The 17,710-nt window shown below is 46.8% G+C and overlaps 1 protein-coding gene and 1 pseudogene across 9 annotated transcripts in view; one reads left to right on the forward strand and one right to left on the reverse strand.

Moving 5' to 3' along the window:
* Positions 1 to 17,710, reverse strand: part of RYR2 (ryanodine receptor 2) — a 762,307-nt gene that overhangs the window by 716,648 nt on the left and 27,949 nt on the right. The gene's annotated exons all lie outside the window — the stretch shown is intronic.
* On the forward strand, positions 170 to 8,895 carry LOC123577556 (annotated as a pseudogene).

Below are 17,710 nucleotides of genomic sequence, written 5' to 3' on the forward strand. Positions count from 1 at the left end.
TTGGAAGGTTCCAGAAGGCCCTTCTGCACCATTTCCCCCCAGTTGGCCAGAGTGCCCGAAACTCTCAGCGTATTGTGACACTTCTGACGGGGCCTCCACAGAGGAGAGAATGTCATCACCATCAGGGCACAGGTTAGTCTGCTTGAGAATCCATCCTACAACAGTAGGCATGTATAGAGGGCCTGCCGTGCGCCAGCGCTGTGCTCAGAAACTCGGGGCTCACGCTAGAGGAGACGCCGTCCCCACCCTCCAAGATGCTGGGGTCTCAGCAGAGAAAGAGGTGCATTCACAGACAACCGAAGCACCGTCTGTGGTTAAACATGCAATCAAGTTGTGCACGGCATCCTGAAGTGTGAGAGGAAAAATTTGCCAGAATTTGCCTGGCAAAGAAAGGAGGAAAAGGCAACAGCACCTGCAAAGCCACGAAGCTGTGAAAGGGACAGCACACGTAAACAACAATGTTGGTAAACTCACGGCCCTAGAACATCACCTGGAAGGAGCAGAGGAAGAGGAGGCCGAAGGGAGAAAGCACTGGCTGCCTTCTAGGTTGGGGAAAGCAGTGGGGTGTGTGAACAGGGCTGTTTCGGGGGGGACCCAGGGGCAGGCAGGAGGGGGTGGCGGAGGGAAGAGACCTCACCGGAGGAGCCTGAATGAAAAGGCCGTCACAGGAGCCCCAGTGAGAAACCAGTCATGCTCGAACCGAGGCAGGAACAACGAGGAGACGAAGGAGGACCCTTGAAGGTACTTATGAGCCAGAATTATCCCGCCAATCACCTAGGAAGACTCGGGGCATCGGGGAAAAGGTATGCAGTTTGGTGGAACAGAAGAAAATGGCCCAGAGCATGATGCAACCCCCCCCCCCCCCCCGCAGGGCTTGCACAGCTGGAGGCCGCAGGTGAAGGGAGTTCCAAGCACCAGATGTAATGCAAGACGGACACAAATCCCCACGGGCCAAGCCTCAAGCAGGCACCTGCCAGGGATGAGAGGTCACTGTGGCCCCTCCAGGTCCTACTGCAAGCAACAAGGGTGGGAGATGGGCTGGAGATAGGGAGCCCTGTCCGGGTCCAGGTGAGAAGTGATGAGGAGCAGACCTAGGGCACGGGCACTAAAGGTCCCGTTACAACCACAAGAGATGGGGAACCCATGGGGGATCTTCACCGGGATGATGTAGGCCACGAGAGGCCTGGGTGACCACAGACGGACAACCAGACCAGAGCTCCTGGTTGCAAACGACACAGCGGTCAACTGGGCCGGCGTGCCGATGGGTGCTCACGGACTGACAGGGAGAATGGTACACCAGGCCCGGAAGGAACCCAAGCAAGCTGCGGGCCAAAACGAGGCCCACAGCCAAGAGCCACACGGGAGCAGTTAGGGCACCCCAGCACCAACATCTGACTGGGCTCTACGCTGTCCCCTGTCTCCTCACATCACTCGCTTCAGGCCCCGAGGCCCAGGCCAGAGTCTGCCTGGTTGTGTGGAGGTCAGGTCAATGCCCTGGGTGTGGTAACTACTTTCCTAAATGAGCAGTGCACATACTTGTATTTGTATCTGGAAGGAAGACACACTGACGGAGGAAGGACTGTTGGTGTGTGTGTATGTGTGTGCGTGTGTGTGCACGCAGGGTGGGGTTTGGGGACAGAAATCTGTTTTTGACCTTTCTGGGTGTTTCTCAGGTAAGAAAGCACCACCTTCGGCCCTAAACGAACCCTCGACTCTGGGTACGCTGATCTATTCCCGCTCTTGTTCCGTCTGCTCTCTGGGTATTCTCCCCGCCTGCTGTCCTGTTCCCCACCAACTTGCCTCAATCCTATCTCTGGGGGCTCACCACAGCCCCAGGCTACTAACGAAGTGAAAAAAATAGAAGTAGTGAAAAACACATGAAAAGTGCCTCTTGTATAATCCTTTAAGAGCTTCCTGGGTGTGTAGGACAGTAACTCCTCTATTAACGATGGGGCATTGCTTTTGCTTCTGTACAAATAAACGTCTGTGGTATTTATAAACCAGTCTGGAGGCCCATTTGGCGCTTACCTTATACTATTAATTAGCCCCTTCTGTGTAGATGTGCTTTAATTTTTAATGTTTATTTTTGATAGAGACACAGACTGTGACCAGGGGAGGGGCAGAGAGAGAGGGAGTCACAGAATCCGAAACAGGCTCCAGGCCCTGAGTTGTCAGCACACAGCCTGACACGGGGCTTGAACTCATGGACCACGAGATCATGACCTGAGCCAAAGTCGGATGCTTAACCGACTGAGCCATTCAGGCCCCCTGTGTATATGTGCTTTAACCAAGACTGAAAACATTATAGGAGCAGGAATTCTCTCGCACGCTGTGTCCGTATGTTTGTCTTCAACCTCTACAGAGCCTAGTAAGTGCTCAATAAATATGTAATTGATGAGCCAAAAGAAGAAAAAAATAGAAATGAGACAGCTTCCCTTGCTAATGTTGGGACCACATATTGTTGCATCGACCCTAAAGAAACAGAGTTTTGTTTGGGAGGTCCTATTGGTTTGTCTTAAGTCGAATCTGGCAGGTAATTTTCCTGGAGGCAATAAGGGGATGAGTCTACAAGAACAAAGTGGCCAGAGCCAAGCGTCTGAACTTGCTTATTCACTGAGCCACGGACCCAGAAGTCACGCCAGTGAGCCGAAAGGGAGAGAGCTGAACCGCAGACAACAGGCCATTAGGCAATCGGCCAGACACCAAAAGAGAAGCTTCTGGACCCTGAAAGGAAGCACCGTCATGCAGCAATGAGTTAGCAGCCCCCAGGAGAGCCTTCTGTCGGCTTAGGAGGGGCGGTGGCAGACATAAGCCATGGGGACGGTCCCCTTTGGACAGACCAGGCAGGACAGAGAATGGGTTCTGGGGGAAGGGGACACTATGGGGTCTGGATGGATGGGATGGAAGGGGTGACCAAGAGGTCAGTGCAGCAGGGAGGGAAGAGGTGGGGCAGGGCCACGTGAGGAACTATCTTCTGTCCTCAGGGGCCGGGATAACTTCAGAGGGACACCAAAGAGCCCCCACACACAAAAAGAGAAGAATCAGTGGCTGACTCAAAAACCCCAAGAATTCCAGGTACACAACGCCTTTCTTGCTGTGGCTTCTGTTCACCCAGCAACTGCCTACTTACATTCTAGATCGATCGGGGAAACTCCTTGAAAGCCCAGGCGTGTGCAGGAGACGCTCAGTGCAGAATGTCAGGATGAGGGAAAGAAATTCATTCTCCTCAACCTCATCTATTTCCTTCTCTGCTTTTCCGTTTTCCTTTTCCTCATTTCATATCCTCCCCCTGCCCCTGGTTTTTTTCAGAAAGCATTCCTTGAAAAAGCTCCACACTTGATCCCAAAGGGGACCCAAGAAAAATGGAAACTACCCCATTTCTCACCTAAGCTGGTAGCGAGGGCAGGTGGGAGGCCCGGGGAGGAAAGTATGGATGTGCAGCTACCCTAACCCCAGGAACTGAGGCTGAGACGGGGCAGAAGCGGATTGCACTTGAGCTCAGGGGCTGGGCTCTGAGGCCAGCTCTGCTTCTAATTGGCTGCTTCACCTGGGGAAAGTTACAAAAAAAAAAAAAAAAAAAAAAAAATCCTCCCTACCTCAGTTTCCATATTTGTAAAACAGAAAAACTAAGAGTACTTACTTTATAGTATTTTGGGAAGAATTAAATAAATACTCAGAATAGTGAGTGGCACTAAATACTCACCTCTTCTTTCTTTCACTGCTCCCCCCAATAAATACCTAAATATGTTTCAAAACACAATGTTTATCAGAACAAAAGATCCTATTGATCCACCACAGGGGATGTGAAACAGAGTAGGAGTATTAACTTATCATTTGTCCTTACACATTATGCCCCTGTCCTTGGATTCATCCCGTAACCGATGGCACAGGGCTGGAGAGGAAGCCATTGAGGCTGACTGGCCATCTGTGGTTCTGGAATGTGGAGAGAACGGCAATGTCTGTGGACCAGCTGGGCTGAGTTAACCTAAATACGGTCTTGATATTGCTATTGCATATTCTGAGTTCTTTGTTCCTTAACACCCACACTATTTTCTCATTTATCAGATGGGTAACGGGACTCAGAGTCCATGCAGGCAAGGAACCCTGGTGGCCGTCGGATGCCTTTTGCATCACGTGTCGTGCGGCACAGGGCATGTGACTCAGGGGCGGCGATGTGCAGGAGGGAGAGGCTATCTCGGGCCCTGCTGACTAGTGAGCAGGGTCCATTCCGGGTCTCCTGGACTTCTCCTATGGTCAAGGTTACACCACTCACCCTTCTTCTGTGTTCAGAGCTCTTATGCCACAAGTGACTTTCCCTTCCAAATAGTCTCTATTTTCAAGGTCTCAAATGCCATTTTCATGCATGAATAATTAAATTTTTACCATTCCTATGGGAAATGAAGAGGGAGCCAAAGAGACCATCAGAGCTGATCTTGATTTTTATCTGAAGTACAAAAATTTTAATGCGTGCATCTTAAGAAAGAAAATGGAAAAGGAAAATCCCTTGGAAATTCATGACCCAATCTATTTTTCTAAAATACAAATGTGCATCAACAAAACCAGAGCAACACCAATGCCAATGGGCCTGGGGGCATTTGCTAGCCAAGATACCACAGAATGTAAGGCTGCGTTTCTCCAGGTCTCCAGCCCAAGTGATGATCACTAACATCACTGCTAACAGATGTACATGGAGTACATACTTGGTTAAAAAAAATAAATTCCCAGAAGGAGTAAGATGGAGTCTTATACATATATATATATATATATATATATATATATATATATATATAAAATTTTTATATGTATAAATTTACATTTAAATTATACATATGTAAATTATATATATGTAAATCTTACATATATAAATTTATATATATCAATTTACATATACACATATACGAATTATATATTTTTTCTTTTTTTTTTTTTTAATTAAATCCAAGTTAGGGGCACCTGGGTGGCTCCATCAGTTAAGTGTCCCACTTCGGCTCAGGTCATGATCTTGCAGTTCGTGAGTTCGAACCCCACATCGGGCTCTGTGCTGATGGCTCAGAGCCTGGAGCCTGCTTTGGATTCCGCGTCTCCCTCTCTCTCTGCCCCTCTGTCACTCACGCTCTGTCAATCTCTCTCTCTCCCTCTCTTTCTGTCTCTCTCTCTCAAAACTAAGATAAACATTAAAAAAAATCCAAGTTAGTTAACATATTGTGTCATAATGGTTTCAGGAGTAGAATTTAGTGATTCATCACTTATATATAACACCCAGTGCTCATCCCAACAAGTGACCTCCTTAATGCCCATCATCCACTTGTATTTTACCTAAAACCCATATCCTACCTGCCGACAAAAATGAAAGTTGCTTTGATTGTACTATGAAAGATACTTTCCTTTTGTCTCATCTTTTCAATCTCTCAGAGTAGAGGGTGGTGTCACCAGGATCCCTGAGAAAGAAAAACAGGTTTTAAGTAGAAATCGTGAATATACCAGAGACCCAGAGGCCAGACTTACCAAAACAAAATTCTTTCTTATTTAACCTGATTTAAGTAACAGAAGAGATCTCAACAGTCACCCCATAAAAGAAAACCAGTTCTGTCATCTGGGGTTCACTTCCTTATTAAAAATTCACAGTCAGTGATCATCACCAAGAAAAACCCACCACAGCTAGAAATGTTCAAGAACCCAGTGGACCAGGAAGTGAAGACCCTGCCCGTGCCCGCCACCCAGCTCAAGGTGGTACAGACCAACCATGTGGAAGCCCAGGACTGTCTGAACGCATCCAACACAAGCAAGAGACGTAAGAATGACTTGCCCCACCGACAAGCTCTACATGTGTCCCCAGGAAGCTACATGATGCAGAACACGTGCTCATCGATGGGGAGCAGACAGCCGCCGAGGAAGCCAAGGGCTTTTTCGAGAGGAAGACGGGCTTCCTCACCAACCAAATGGAGAAACCCCAGCGAGTTCTGCAGGAGAAGCATGCCGTGAAGCAGGCTGTCATGGAGATGATGAGCCAAAAGACCCTGCGGCTCCCAGCCCTGGGGACAGCTCCGGCCACTGCCAAGGCCTGAGAGCTCGGTTCAGAAATGGGGCAGAGGGACCCTGCTTCTGGGGACCTGGGATCTTGTGGGTGTGGTTTCCTGGGGTCCCAAGGGGTCTTGTGTTCAATGCTAATAAGCGTGCCGGCTGAGCAGAAGGAAAATGAATTCATACGTAAGAACGAAGAACCCAACAAGATAGAGAGTTCTGGATTCCTTAACGCAAATAGCTCAATCTCTTCCCCTTTTAACTCAAGGCTTTAAATCTCTGTACTCTTTTTCAGGGTTTAGTGCTGATGGAAAAGGTCAGTCTGGCAGCTCTAAAGAATTCCACTCTCTATTTATTTATCTACCTAAGGGACATAGTTTGGATCCTTGACTGCAATGGAATACTTGAATCATACCAGTTGGAATAGGAGCCATCCAGAAGTTGAGAAAGAAAAGAAAACATATATTCAAGCTAAAATCAATCCAATTTTAAGAGAGGGCCATTAGTCTATCCCAATTTTAGTAAGGTTTTGAACAAACAGGCTAGACAAAAATAGACTAAAATCACAAGTATGACTGGACAGCTTTCACTTGGGGCTCTCCTCCCACAGCCGATGGTGGGACAGGCCTCCATTCCAGCTCCTTGGGGGTGGAGGACTCCTAATTAGCTATTTGTTAGGAGAAAGGCTTTCTGGAACACACCCCCACAGATTGAAAGGGGGCACGAGCTGTTGCCCTCTAGCGTCTAGGTCACAGAAGACATGTTCCAAACTTGCCAGAGAGCTCACTCAGTACTCTTCTGGAATGTGCATCTCTAGTCCAAGTAATTTTATAGTTACTTAATTTTATAGTTAAGGATCTCCATATTTTCTTTTCTGAAGCAGGTTCCCGATGATAGAGTAACCAGCCTAAGAGTCAATACTACTGCCAAATACCATTACCACGGTTAGAATAATAGAACACCAACGTATATCCCATTTGCCAGAAAGCAAAGCTGCTCAGGGAAATGAGAACTGAGAACTATGTAGTCCCAAGACTTTAAGTTTTAAATCTTGTTATCTTCCACAAGGTGCTGTAAAGAAACTACTCTCATAGGAACCGTGAACTAGAAGTGTTAATTTCTGGTTTACAAAAAAAAAAAAAAAAAAAAAAAAAAATCACATAGGGAGGAAGCAGGATTATCTTGAGTACAATGGCAAAAGAGGGAGAAGAGAGGTGCACGTGACTTAATCCCTAACAAAACAAGTCCAAGGAGAGATTTCCCAGACTGGTAGTCACACAGCGAAGGGCACTCTTTCTCCCGTGGAAAGTATTTGAAATAGGGCATTGTTTAATGTCATAAACTCAAAGGCATGTCCCTTCTGTTGAAGGAAGAGACTGTCAAATCCAGTTTTTATTCCCCCTTCCCATAAATCCAACACTGTGAAGGTCAATGAAAACACAAAACAATTTTCAGGATCTCAGGGGGCCGTGACCTTTACCATCTTCCTGTGACAGTGTAGAAGTCCAACTTGTCACAATAATGTATTTGAAGGCGCAGACTTCTGCATGAAAAAAGGGAAACCAGTAGAACAATTCAAGGGAAACCCGGTTTTCTCGGGGCCCATGCTGTCCCTCCTGCGTGCAATGTCCAGAGTTCAAGGTCAACCATAAGTCTACCTTCCCGTATCACCAGCTGATAGCCTTATCACTTGCTGATTCCTCTTGCCTGAGCCAAGGTGAGCCACACAATGAGTAGTTCATAACAAGCCTATTGTACGCCATCTCGTTCTCTGGTTGATCTCCTTTGCCTGGAACCTCTCCGCAGCCACGAGTACTGTTTGGCGGTGGCTGGTTAATGCTTCCCAAAGCCTCGAAGAAGCAAAGCAAATCCCCCTTGCAGATGGAACACTGTTAGTCCTTGACCTCCAGATACCAGGCTAAGGGGGAGGCACTACGGCGTGCCTCGGGGGCATCTGTTTCCCTTTAGTGAGAAGGAGATGTCAGTGGTACCTGCGGTCAGCTAAAATTATGAAAAATAACCATTTTTTATTTTGTGTGGCACTTTTTGGCTACAGAGTGATTTCAGACAAGGGCCCAGTAAAATGTTACCCTTTTCCGACACGCAGAGGGTGGCCGTCCTGTAACGTCTGGATCAGCTTTGTTGGAAGAGCGCTGCACGGTCCCACGGAGGCAGCCGCGGAGGAAGTATGCGGTACATACTTGGGAGTATTTATAGGATTCCATTTGAAGACCAAATTCTAGAAATATGCAGTGCCCAACTCTGGCTTACGTAATCCAAGTCTCGTAGTTGAAGCCAAGGCTTCCCTTTGCAAAGGCAAACTGATTAGATTTATAAATTTTATTTCAGATACCCTTGCCACACCCTGTGCCCTTTGTTGTCTTTAAAGTTTAAAATTTATCACGCGGTTCTGGAGGTTGGAAGTCTAAACTGGGTTGGCCAGGCTGTATTCTTTCTTAAAATTCTGAGCACCCATCTGTTGGGTGTCGTCCTTCCTCCAGCTTCAAAGCCAGTGGCGTAGCATCTCCCCCGCTTCCTGCCTCCCTCTTCTCAGAACCCTGTAATAATGTTGGACCCACCCAAATAATCCAGGATAATCTTCCCATCGAGAGATCCCTAATTGAATCACACCTGCTAAATCCCTGTGGCCTGTACGGGAACATTCACAGGTTCCACAGATTAGGACAGGATATTGGCAGGGGACAGGATATTGCGATTTTCCTATCTAGCACACCAACCTTATAAACTTATCTCCGCAAACCACCTGATTAAGAGTAATCTTCTGGGGGCACCTGGGTGGCCCAGTGGGTTAAGCACCTGACTCTTGATTTCGGCTCAGGTCATGATCTCACAGTTCGTGAGATTGAGCCCCGAGTTGGGCTCTGTGCTGACAGCATGGACAGCATTCTCTTTCTTTTCTTCCTCTCTCTCTCTCTCTCTTTCTCTCTCTTTCTCTCTCTAAATTATTTTTTTAAAAAAGAATAATCTTCTGAAGTGCCAGGGATTAATTAAAAATTCATTATAGGGGCACTTTAGTGGATCAGTCGGTTAAGCATCCGACTTCAGCTCAGGTCATGATCTCATAGCTCGTGGGTTCAAGCCCCGCATCAGGCTCTGTGCTGACAGATCAGAGCCTGGAGTCTGCTTTGGATTCTGTGTCTCCCCCTCTCTCTGCTCCTCCTTCATTCATGCTCTGTCTCTCTCTGTCTCTCAAAAAGAAGTAAAGGTTAAAAAAATTTTTTTTAATTCATTATATAGTCTTACCAACTTAAGTTTTATGTTTGTATTATGCATTTCACTATCACATGGGATACACTGGAAATAGTTAAGGCATGTGAATTATTTTTCTAGACTGTAGCCTATTTATCTTCCCCTATTTCTGAAACTAATATGTAATATTCATTTGCCAAAGCTAGTGTGGATTTTGTTGTATCCTTTGAGAGATTTTGGTGATAAAACGTGAGGTCATACATAAACCTGACATGATACATTGTAGTTTTAATTCATGCTCAGGAGCTCAGCTCTTAAAAATCACGTGACTTTAGGTTACTTCTTAGTGATTCACTACCTTTTAGTGACAAATGTAAACTGGGCTGAACAAAAAATGATTTCCAACAATAAAAGCATTCAAGAGAAAAGAGATGGTTATTCTAACAACCACTATCTTCTTTGGAAATGCACATAAAAATCTGATGGATAGGAAGAAAGGATTCTGCTTATTCTGAGACATGCCTACCAAAATGTTAGCTTTCTTCATTTACACCTAAGAAACACTAGTCTGAGATCAGTGATGGAATAAAGCCACTCCATATCAGGAACAGACTAATATGGAGGCAGAAGAAAAGGATGGACTGAGCAGATGCCTCCTGAGGTCTGAAATACTTCAAAGGGAGCACTCAGCAGTGAAAAGGTCGAGAAAGTAGACGGTGACTCTCTGTGAGTTTAACCCGAGAATGAGGGATTCAGTTTCATGCAACCATACAGGTTTGGCTGCTATTAACGAGCTAAAGCGTTTTTCCCATTAGAGTAAAAACTCGGTCAAGAAAGGGTTATTTTGGCTTCATAAATAACACAAACACTTAACTGAAATCCAATACAGTGCTGTGTCTCAGAATACTGACTTGCCACCTCTTTTGCACGTAACGTGTCCTTCACACGACAGCTTCATCTAAACACATCAAGTACTACGGGGAAAATACCACCTACCACAGGAACAAGGCTGGAAAGAATTAACCTGATGGGTAGAAAAGTGACTTCACCCCTTCAGTATTTTCTGCAACATAAAACCAACGCAGACTCATTTGTGAGTTCCCAGTTTTATTCTTTGGCGAAGTAACAGGTCCCAAAATCACGGAATGATACTAGCTGAGAAAAGTCAGGGACAACATCCACACCCCTGGTTTTGTTCTTGTTTCTGTTTGGTCTCATACGGCACAGGTGTTTGCGATGACAGGTCACGAAAAGCATTTATGTTCTGTTGCCCAGCACCTAGCAGACGCGTCATATATGTTTGCACGTGTGTTCAACAGGATCCACTCTTGCAAGGAAAGTATGAGAAGGAAAGGAGAGAGCTCGCTTCCCATCTCTCCCGACCAGCCATCGAGACTTATTATGAGTCGTGGTCACAAAGAGTGTGGTGGTGGCCAGGAGGACCTCGCTAACCGTCCACATCTTGACCAAACCCCAAAGGCCGCCAACCCATGAATGTACGTATGCCAGGTGTGTATCCCAGGCACGTCTCTGTAGGTAACTAGTGCCAAGCGATCTGGGATTGGGAGGAGTAAATTCAGGGAGCATCACATCTAGTTACCTCAATTTCCAGCATTCTCTGAAAGACAGAAATAGCAAATGTGGCCATCATTGCACTTCTAGATGTGAAGGTGTCACTGGACACAGTTCTCCCCTGGTGTCAGCAGATGCCAAATGGATGGCACATACCAGTGACTTAAAGCAGCGTTCACGGAGGAATAAGGGCAGGGAATACTGTCTCTTTAAAGGGGTCCAGCGTGTTTTCTCTATTCTAAATAATGCGAAGAATTTCCTTTCTTGTAATTGTTCTTTAATGTTTATTTTTGAAAGAGAGAGTGTGAGCAGGGGAGGGGCAGAGAGAGAGAGAGAGAGAGAGAGACAGGCAGAATCTGAAGCAGGCTCCAGGCTCCAAGCTGTCAGCACAGAGCCGACGCGGGGCTGGAACTCAAGAACCGTGAGATCATGACCTGAGCCGAAGTCGGTCACTCAACCGACGGAGCCACCCAGGTGCCCCGAGAAGAATCTCTGAGATGAAAACCACAGAGAGCTGAATGGAGATCTCAAATTTTTATTAAAGCTCATTTCAGAAACACGTCCAAGCCCCACGGTGGTAGGAGGAATATGAGAAGAGAAACCGAAGATGGCCAGCCGGACCCAGAGAGGGACATCAGTTCTGTCAACATCTCAAATCGGAGAATGTGGTGAGATCCGGCCGGTTTCACCCCCGTACGCAAAAAATGTGTGAACCCCATTTTCTGCTTCTTGACATCTCTGTGGGCTGAAGGGGGAAAAAAACGTGTCCTGGTGTATCTGGTATTAGGAATAAATTTACATCCACACACGGTACTTGAAGCGTGAGTCATTACTCACTACAGTCCTCACACTTTGCATCTCTGTTTAGACAAAAACATTTACATTTTTTATCCTGACTTTGCTAGACTACAAAACCGGATGATTCATCACAGGTAGGTAATCACATTAGCAACGTTTAAAAAAAAAAGGTGGGGAAGGAGGGAGAGGAGGGGAAGAGAAGGAAGGACAGAAGCCAAAAAAGCAGTGTATCCTAAGCCTAGGATTGCGCCTGAAGCAAGACAGTAAGCCAAAGGGTACGCTCTCCTACAAATACACCCCGTAAAAGCCAAGCCCAGTGAATGAAGCTAAGTCAGTACATTCTTCTCTCGGCCCAGGTGTTGGTTCAGGTGCTACTGGAAAGCAACAGCAAACGGCTGGCAATTCGTAAGTTGTTCCTACAACAGTCCCTCCTGCGGGGAAATTAAAGCTTTAACGTGGAAGTCCCCCCGCCCCATCTTTCGCCAGTGCAAGCTGAGAAGTTTTCTCATGGCCAGTGGCCGTGCAAATGCACTGCGCCCTCTGGAAAGAGAAGAACTCACGCCACAGCACGCCTAGCACTGCCATCTGAGAGGTGCAGGTACACGTCCACACACGATACAGGCGACCCATGGTCCTCCAGGCTGAGCGTCAACTCGTCCGCTGTCATCAGCTCTATCCAAGTGAAAAGCATCATGTCTACGGCTTTCAGCCAACGAGGGTCCACTGCGGCGAGAGAACGGAGGCCCTGTATCTTGACACACTCAATGCCCGTGACCTGTCCTCCCGAGGCCCCAGCATTCCCAGCCTCACTGAGCCAAGCGACGTGCCCCGACCAGAGCTCCTGGCCACCCCCTGCCGCCTGCCATCCTCAATACTGAGGACACTGTAGGATGCCCAATGAGCAAGCCCCGGCTGAAACTGAGGTCGGCTCCCCACCTTTCCCACCGAGGGAGCCTTAGTAAGATAAAGGTGACAGAGGGGAAGAAGGAAAGGATGAATCCAGAACACAGAAGAGTTTAAAAAAAAAAAAAAAAAAAAACTTGGTCGCTAAGATGGGAAGCGTTATGGACTAAACTGTGTCCTCCGCAAAAATGTATACATTGAAGCCCTAACTACCAGCATTGTGACCGTATTTGGACACAAAATCTATGATGAGGTAATTAAGGTAAAATGAGGCCATTAGGGTGGCCCTAATCCAATCTGACTGGTGTCCTTATAAGAAGAGAAAATTAGGCCGCAGACACACGGAGGAAAGACCGTGCGAAAAGGCCGTGAGAAGTCAGCCCTCTACAAGCAGAGCAGAGATACTGCTGGGGAAGCCAGACGTCCCAACACCTTGATCTTGGCCTTCCAGTCTCCAGAATCGTGGGACACTTGTTTAGGCCCCTCAGCCTGTGGTCCTTTGTTATGGCCACCCTGGCAGACTACCACAGAAAGAAAAAGAGCACGCCTTCAAGTGTCTGAGGGGCCTTACGCTCTTCCTGCCCCTGTCTACACAGCAGCCTGCCCCCTGACGTTCTCTCCCCTCAAGTCCCCAGGAGCCCATCAGCCTCATACTGCCCCCACCTGAAATCAAGTAACAGAGCATTTCACTCCAAACACTCCTGGCTCGTGATGTCAGAAAAGCAATCTGCTTAAACACACACACACACACACACACACACACACACACACACACACACACAATTACACCATTTCCAAAGTACAGCTATTGTACATCCTGTGGCTTCCTTCTGCCCCCTCCAGCCCCCAGGAAGAGCAGAGAGGATATTAACGTTTATTGAGCAAGTTAAGAATTTTATCTTCTGAGGCAGATTTTACTTGATGCAAAAGGAAAGGGACTCGGAGAGATGAAAGTCACTTTTCCAACAGTGGAAGCAGGAATTGAACCCAGGTATTTCTGGTCGCAAAGCCCTTGTCTTTTCCACCATGTGAGAGTTTCCTTCCCCCAGCTGAGATGGCCGAATGTTTTATAAAATAGTTACATGAGGAGGGGGTGGAAATGCCACTGTAAACAGTATTCAAATATCCCTAGAGCTCACTATTACACTGCTATAGAGGCACCTGGGTGGCTAACTCTTGGTTTTGGCTCAGGTCATGATCTCACAGTTCATGGGTTCAAGCCCCGCATCGGGCTCTGCACTGGAAGTATGGAGCCTGCTTGGGATTCTCTCTCTCTCTCTCTCTCTCTCTCTCTCTCTCTCTCTACCCCTCTCCCCTTCCCCATGCGCATGCACACTTTCTGAAAAATAAACTTTTTTAAAAAATGGTATGAATTAGATGTTCTCTACTACACGAGCTTGTAGAGAAACTAAAATTTCACTTCAAATTTTACAAATCATGCTCAAAATGACGATAGCACCCTTGAATAGTTTTGACTGAAAGATAACTCAGTGAAATACCTACTTTTAAAATACAGAGTAATAAAATGGCAACATCAACCCCGAGCTCTCCTGTCACTATTCAGCATTTGGGGGCTACAGCTCCGGTGACAAGGTTATTCCGGGCTCTCAGAGGTCAGGGTCCGTGAGCAAGTCAGCCCCGGCCTCCTGAGTGGGTGCAGTAGGTGAAGCCAGCACTTAATTTCACCTTATCATGAACCCCAGATCGGCTCTTAATTTAATTTTCTTTCATCCCGGAAGTGCCTGATGAAAAGCAAAACACTAGTCCCTAAGCACTAAAACTGGGAAGGGTGACCAAAAATGGCGAGACCAGCTCCCAGGACGTGGACTGACAAAAGCAGGGCATCCACCACGACTCCCCTCCCCACTCCACCGGCAGCAAGGAGGTTCCAAAAAGAGGGTCGTGAGCCACTCCCTCCCCCGCTTGCCCATTTGCTCCCAACATGCTTGCTCTGCCCATGAATAAAAGCAATCACCACCTTAATGTTCACGAATAGTTATATATACCTTGTCACCTTGCTGCCCGTAAGAAGTATGCACATCATTCAGTATGTTGGGCTTTCTTGTAAGTGCCATTCAATTTCCACGATGCCCTCAGCCCTCGGGTTCTGAGTATTCAGTCTGCTTACATGGACTGATTGTTCTCTCACTGCTTTATAAAATCAGAGGCAACATTAGAGGCCAGGAAAACAGACGAAAGGAGAGAAGCCAGCTTTTGACTTTGGACAAGCCGGACTGGAGGTAACAACGGAGCACTCTGGCCCACTGAGGTAGCATCCTCGATGCTGTGTGCCGGGGGCCGGCAACAGATGAGATGGTCAAAGGGGAGAAAGTGTGTGCGGATGAGGGAAGACCAGACTCCTGAGGCAGTCACGTCTGGGCAGTGGGAGGAGCGTGGGAAGCAAAGGAAACCAGGCTGGAGAGTGAGATAATCTCTGCGTAGAGCTGCACTATCCCATACGACGCATCTCATGTGGCTAGTGGGCACATGAAACGTGGCCAGTCCACACTGAGATGTCCTGTGTATAAGACATACACTGGGTTTTGAGGCCTAAATAGACAGTCCCATCTCCACTAGGGAAGTTCAAGGTGACTAATGCTGAGAGAAAGCGTTTGGCCACCAGGAATCTTTCAGGCAGCTGTCCTGGAGAGTGGTGAACCATACTACAGCAGGGGCAGTGAGTAAATAAAGCATTGCTGCCTCCAAACGTTTTTGGCAGGGAAATCATGGAGTGTGGTTCAAAAATATTTTGTTTGTTGTTTACGAAAGGGAAGAGCTGTGAATGTTTATAAACAGTGTGCCAGCCCCCTTGCTTTTTTCCCAGCAAGACACAGACATGCTGCCTCCCAAATTCACGTTCTGATCCCCACAAACATTGTAAACACTCACAGGAAAAAGAAAAAGCACAAGTGGCTACAGAAGGTAAGTCATGTGGTAACTTGTGGAAACATCCAGTCTTCACTTCATTGAACAGCTAGATTTTAACTCATGCTTCCCGCGGTTTCTCTAGTATTTTATAAGGACAGCAAGGAGACACAAGAATCAAGGTCACCGGACAATGCAGGTGTGGCTGGACTCTCATGCCTGTCACATGTGAACCGAGTCAATTATAAACTTGCCCTTTATTTCCCTTCTTATTTTATTCCTCAAATAATGGACCGTAACAATAGCAGGGTCCAATCTGACACTCTTTCCATAGAGAAGAAACAGGCCCACACACATCTGTTTATCGGAGCTCTCGGTGGTTAACCCTCTAGTACTAAGAACTTGGTATCACTACAGACTGCAGGAGGGGGCAGCTGGAAGAGGCAAGTCTCTCCTGGGTACTAGATGCATACGATATGTACGGCGAAACCTCGGCTGCGGGCATAATTCGTTCCAGAAACATGCTTGTAAACCGAAGCACTCGTCCATCAGAGCGGATTTCAAGAGCCATCGGCTCCGTTGGGATCATGGGACACCGGGCATCACGTACTACTCGTACTGCAAGACGTCACTCATTTATCAGGTTAAAATGTATTAGAAATGTTCGCTCGTTTTGTGGAACGCTCGCAGAACAAGTTACTCGCAATCTAAGGTTTTCCTATGGATAGACAAATATATCTATATATATTATATATATCATAGAGATGATACCTATGTAATTTTCTTCATACTTGAAGAAACATAACACGAGGGTTTTAATTCCACAAGATAATGGGGCCGTGCGTAAAAGTGGCACCCACAAATTAACATACAAAGACGCCCCGACAATAACATTTTTAATACTCCACTTCCAGACCACTAGAAAGATGTGGCATCTTAGCTCACAGATGGCCCCTACAACATACCTTTTGTTTTAAAGCGGCCTGGGAAAGCTGTGAGCATGCAGGCTCTGAGCGCCGGCTCAAAATGACGAGCCACGTGATTTAATCTCCCTGTGCCTCCATTAAAATGGAGACAAGAACAGTACAGACCTCACGTGGTCACAGGAGGAGAAAATGAGCTAACCCTGCTCACAACAGGACCTGCCCCCTACTAAGTGCCCGACAACGTTAGCCACCATGTTAAACAATTAAAGCTTCTGAGAACCTGATCTTAGCAAGCCAGCATTCCAGCTGGTGACCTCAGAGACAGTGTGTGATGGGGCCGGGAAGCTTCACCTCCAGTCAGTTTTTGTCTCCACTTCTTCCCCCCACCATCAAACATTCACAGTGACTTTTGCAGCTGTTGGTTTTTCCCTTCATGAAGGCCCTGATAAGTCCTGCCTTCCAGGGAGTATTTAAAAGAAAACAAGAGTCCAGTGATGGCAGCCAGGAAAGGAACAGCTGCACTGGGAGAAGGAAAGGCTGATTTTTTAGGAGTGACGGTTTTGTGCCTTTAGCCCTTGGGTGGCGGTCTCCTACCGCTGTAAGCAAGGGAAGCCAATAGGAAGTGTAAGTTTCCAGATAATCACCAACAAAACCATCCTTCGATCTGCATGGGTCACTGGGGGTGCAACAGTATGGCGAGAGACGTGTGGGGCATACATGCAACCTAAGTGTGGCATATGTAACACATCTTAGCATAAATTCATCAAGAAAGTTCTAAACTGTCTAAACTGTCACGAGGTTATCTGGTGTTATCTGGTAACTTCAAGTGCATTTGTACACAGACATATGTATGTATGTAGGTAGGTAGGTGCATATACATATGGAGACGCATATGTGTGTGTATATGGGTATGTACACAGGGAGAGACCTCTCAGAGGTCCAGGTTGTCCCTTTATAACTTACACACATGGGGTGTCCACACACAGGGAGTAAGGAATAAACCAGAGCATCCTGGACCAATGCCAATGGAGACACATCACATCTGTGGCTCAGAATTTTCTTGACCTCCTTTCCCACAAACTTGCTTCCCACATTTTATCCTCTTTCGAAGGTAGGGGGAAAAAAAAAAAAAAGAAGGGCAGAAAAGGTGGAAAACCCTGAAGAAGGAGAACCATGAAACAGGCTTTCCAAAATTTTGCTTAGAGCCTCAGATTTTACGATCACAGTGCTGACATCTAAGCATGAAACCTAAATCAGGGAGGGTCCAGTTGTTGTTTTTTTTAAACAGTGTATTTTTGTTTTGTTTTGCTGTAATTTATTTATTTTTAAGAGAGAAACAGAGCACAAGCAGGGGAGGAGCAGAGAGAGAGAGGGAGACACAGAATCTGAAACAGGGTCCAGGCTCCGAGCCGTCA

Source organism: Leopardus geoffroyi, chromosome D2 (assembly GCF_018350155.1).
Source record: "Leopardus geoffroyi isolate Oge1 chromosome D2, O.geoffroyi_Oge1_pat1.0, whole genome shotgun sequence".
Taxonomy (NCBI): Eukaryota; Metazoa; Chordata; class Mammalia; order Carnivora; family Felidae; genus Leopardus; species Leopardus geoffroyi.